The following is a 4,425-nucleotide window of genomic DNA, read 5'->3' on the forward strand; positions in this document are numbered from 1 at the left end:
CCCAGTGTCTTGCTGTCATCTGTATCCCCCCTGGTAAGGGGGTGTGGAGCTAGTTGGAGGTCCCTGCTAACAGGGCTGCAGGCCACGTTTCAGGGCACATTTGGGGCTCTCCCCTTATAAATTGGAGGCGATCCTTTAATGGAGGAGCTCCTGGGCATTCAATTTGGAGCAGGTCCCCTGGCCAGAGAAGGGTAAGCGGTTTGCAAGTGGGAAGTGATTTCTGAGAACCCCTTGGTTAAGCAGGCAAAGGCCAGTGAGAGCCAGTGGCTGGGAGCTGAAGCCAGACAAGTGGAGACTAGAAATGGGCTTGTGTTTAGCAGTGAGGGTCTTTAACCCATGGAAGAACCGATGCAGGGAGGCACTGGATTCGCCATCACGTGCTGTCTTTGTGTCAAGTGGGTTCCGGAGTGGCCTCGCGAACGGAACAGGGGGGCAAACCCCCGACTAGCAGGAAGATGGACATTGGTCAGTTTCTAAAGGGGGTGCCTGGGGTCACCCCGTGAGTCAGGGGAGGGGGGAGAGCAGGGAGTAGCTCCCCAGGAGGCCTGGCTCACCACCTGACAGCCTGCCATGCCACAGGTGCCAGGGACAGGCAGGACCATCTGTCAGAGCAGCAGCCCCATATACCCCTGCCAGAGAAGAAATCACCTTTAATATTAGACACCAGCTTGTGGCAAGCATCAGGGTTTGTCAGTTCCAAAGCCTGCCGGGAGGGAATATCTGACTAATTTCCTGCATGATGCACGCAGGCCTTGGGCTCCGTATTTCCCTGAGGGCACCCGGGAGTTCTGCCTTCTCCAATGCAGCCAAGAGGGAGCAGCGTGCTTCCCAGACGGCTGGGAGAGTCAACCGTGGTTGCTGCTGAGCCGAGCTGAATTATTGGGATTGTTTGACTCTTTCTAAGCTGGGTCCCTCTGAATCTCCTCTGTGGGGTTTTGGGGTCTGCAGGGGTTGGCAAAGGCTGGAAGCAGCTAGGGACAGAGATGTGAGTCGGGGTTCTCTAGCTGCCCAGTCTGAGGTAGTGGGGCCGAATGAGTGGGCGGAAGGGGGAAGAGAAGTTTTGTTAGAGGCGCTGGGGTCCGGAGATGTCGGTTTTATTCCCAGCGCTGCCGTGAACTCACACAGTAGCATGGGGAGCTTGTCACCCAGGAGGCCGGGCACCTGTGAGGCTGAATTTGCGAACACTTGTTAAATGCTGTGAGACCCTCCACTGCAAAGGGCTACGCACGTGTCTTGGTGTTGGACAGGAGGCACCCGTGGAGCCATTTCTCCGTCCTGTGTTCAGGACGCGACTCACCTCTTCGGGCACGTCTCATTACCTCAGATCTGTACAGCATGGCCTCTAGGGAGCACTCCTGTCACGACACCAAGCCGTTCTCAGGTGCATCACAGAGCACTTGACAAAACAGCTTGGCTTCATTACCCCGTTTTACAGATGGGGAAACTGAGGCACAGGGCGGGGAAGGAACGTGCCAAGCAGGCTTGGGGGCAGAGCTCTAACCACTAGACAACACGGTCACTTCATACACTACAAATAAACCGATAACGTCCAGGGATGTGGGAGTAGTGATCTCAGCAAAACCCAGCATCTCTGAGCTGTGGCCATTTGCAGCCGTCAGCCCCCGTGCTTTGGGAAAAGCTCTTTCTGCTATTCAGCAGGATTTCTCCTGCCCTTGCTCTGATTTCTGTGGGCGGCTCTCAGATGGCACGTGAAACACCAGGATGAAGCCGAGCTGTTATCTCAGCCTCCCTCCCTTAATAGACCGAATCCTTCTCCCTCTTCCTGTCTCCCTTCCCATCCCCTTCCACACTGGTCCTGCCCTTCCTCCCTCTCTCCTCCCCGGCTCCAGCGTACGGTCTCTCTCTTTTCTTTCCACACCTCCAAGTCTTTAAAAAGAGCTGCCAGATAGACACTCTTTCCTCCCACCCCCAGTTTTCCCTGTGGTGGAATGGCAGCTGGTGGGGTGTGATGGGATGGCAGGTAGGTGTGGGGGCGGAGAGGGGATGGGATGGCAGGGGGAGTGCGTAGGAAAGAGAGAGTGAGAATTGCTTTAACATCAGGATGAATTCTGGTGCAGGCCAGAGCAGGCTGAATGCTGGATTGGAAAATCTGTTTCTGTTCTTTGCCTTTGCTGCTGGTGCCCACGCCCCATCTCGGAGCTCGGCTTTCCTTTTCCCAGTCTTTGCCTGGCTTACGATGGAAGCCCTTTGGGGCAGGGACCGTCTTGTCCCAGGTGTGCGTCCGGTGCTCGCCGAGGCTCCCCGTGCTGCAGTAACACAAATGATGAAATATACAAATCTTGGGGCTTTGGTGGCTGCCCTCTGCTCCAGTCCCCAGTGATGGGTTAGTGGATGTGAATCAGCGGATCGCCAGGCTCTTGAAATGGGGCCCAAACTCTTTAGTGAGAAGCCAGCTGCTAACTACAGATAAACCAGCTTGAGTTCCAGCGCAGCCTCCCTTGGCCAGCCGCTGGGACCTGGCAGGAGCTTTCTGCAGCATATGGCTTGAGGCTGGGGTAAGACTTTGAACACACAGGGATGGATTTTCGGAAATGTTCTGCACCCCCTGGAGTCAGTGTCCTCTAGCCTCTTCCATCGAATGGGGTTGCAAGCGGGGTGGGGGTGGGGTTTTTTTCATTCCACCCCTTGCACCTTCTCCCTCTTTCATTTTAGAGCCCCCTGCCCCTATTTGCAGACGCACATTGCCAGGGAACAGTGATGCCTGGGGAGAGTTTATTAAATTTTACACTGCTTTGAATGCTCTTCAGCGCCCGCTAGTCAGACGGAGGATGGACTAGCCCCACAGGCATGGCCAGCTGTTCTCGGGGCCCAGCAGGGGTCATGGGGGGGCCAAAGTTTGGGAACCACCAATAAATACAGAGCAGGGGGTGGAGTCACTGAAAGCGCCATGAAGTCTGTACCGTGCCAGACAAAGGCCAGGGTTATTCTCTATCTCTGGGCTGTCCCGCTGCTTAGTCCTGGATGGGGACTCAGGAGATTTGGGACCAGTTCCTGTCCTGCAGTGGTCTTCCTGTGAGAGCTTGGGTAAGTCATTTAGCCTCTCTGGGCCTCAGTTTCCCCGTCTGTGAAATGGGATAAATCACCCTTCCTTTCTTCTCCCCTAGGATAGTCTCGTCTAGCTAGACTGAGAGTTTCATAGGCCAAGGACTGTGTCTCATACAGCGGCTGGCACAATGCGGCCTGGCCTTCGTTAGAATGAGGTGAATGATCATTATCAGCAGTATGTGAGTTGCTCTCAGTCATTGACTCTTACTAGCACTGAATTTCTCTTTCTTTTTCCTCCCCTCTTCATGTTCTCGCCTCAGCAGCCAAGCTGGAAGAGTTTTGTATATTTTAATCCCAGTTATGCAGTGCACCTGAAAAACAAAAGGCAACAGTCTTTAGTAATTGGCGAAAGATCTTAATTTCCTCTCTCCATAGGCATCTTGCTAACTTCCTGCACCGTTGACTGGTATAGAAAGCGGTGCTAAAAATAAATCGAGCAGGGTGGTGTTTAAATGGAATTTCTCTCCCAGCTGGTTTCGTACAGGCACATGGAAATGGACCTGTTCTTTTAAGGAGATTTGTCCCCTTACGCTTTCCTGCTTGGACCTGTTACTCAAGAGGATTTTTTCTTTTAAATGGGCAGGTTTTATTTTAATCGCCCTTCTCACCATTAGGTTTCATGGAGCATAATCAATATGCAGTTTGCGCGGAGCCAATTGGCTCTGGCTTTCTTCCCCTTGCTCCGCCGCTTGACACATGCGGTGCCTGGAACCAATAAACTCTGGGCACTTTGCATATTCATGAGGCGGATTGTTGTGTGGCCGGGAAACCAAAGGAAGTGTGTGTATGGGGGGGGGTTGGAACATTTTCCCCCAACAACCTCTAGAGATGGCCTCTGCTGTTTTTCTCCCCCTAGCCTGCTTCCTTTGCCTGCTGGACAGAGCCACAGCAAAGCTGGCAATCAGAGGCAGGGTGGGGATGGAAACAAGGCAACAGATATTAAAGCAAATGTAGAGAGGGAAAGTTGGCAACCCCTTTGGAAATGCCCCTCCTCCCTCCCTAGGTGCCTTTGACCATCCTGGCCCTAAATAATGTGTCTAGGGCTCCAGTTATAGGTAGTGTTGCCTAGTGGGTAGAGCACTGGACTGGGAGACCTGGGTTCTACTCCTGGCATGGGCAAGTCACTTTCCTGCTCTGTGCCTCAGTTTCCCTTTATCTCTTTACACTGTGAGTTCCTTGAGATGGGCTGTCTCTCATGCCACCTGTGTGCAGCGCCAGGCCCCGTGGGGCCCTGATCTCAGCAGGAGCCTGCGGGTGCTACTGTAATATGCCTACTGGGATAGGAGGTAGCCACACAAAGGGCAAATGCATGAACTAGTCCCCCTCCCCCCTTTTGTGTTAAGTGCCCCAGGCTTGTCT

The sequence above is a fragment of the Lepidochelys kempii genome, chromosome 23 (assembly GCF_965140265.1).
Source record: "Lepidochelys kempii isolate rLepKem1 chromosome 23, rLepKem1.hap2, whole genome shotgun sequence".
Classification (NCBI taxonomy): domain Eukaryota; kingdom Metazoa; phylum Chordata; order Testudines; family Cheloniidae; genus Lepidochelys; species Lepidochelys kempii.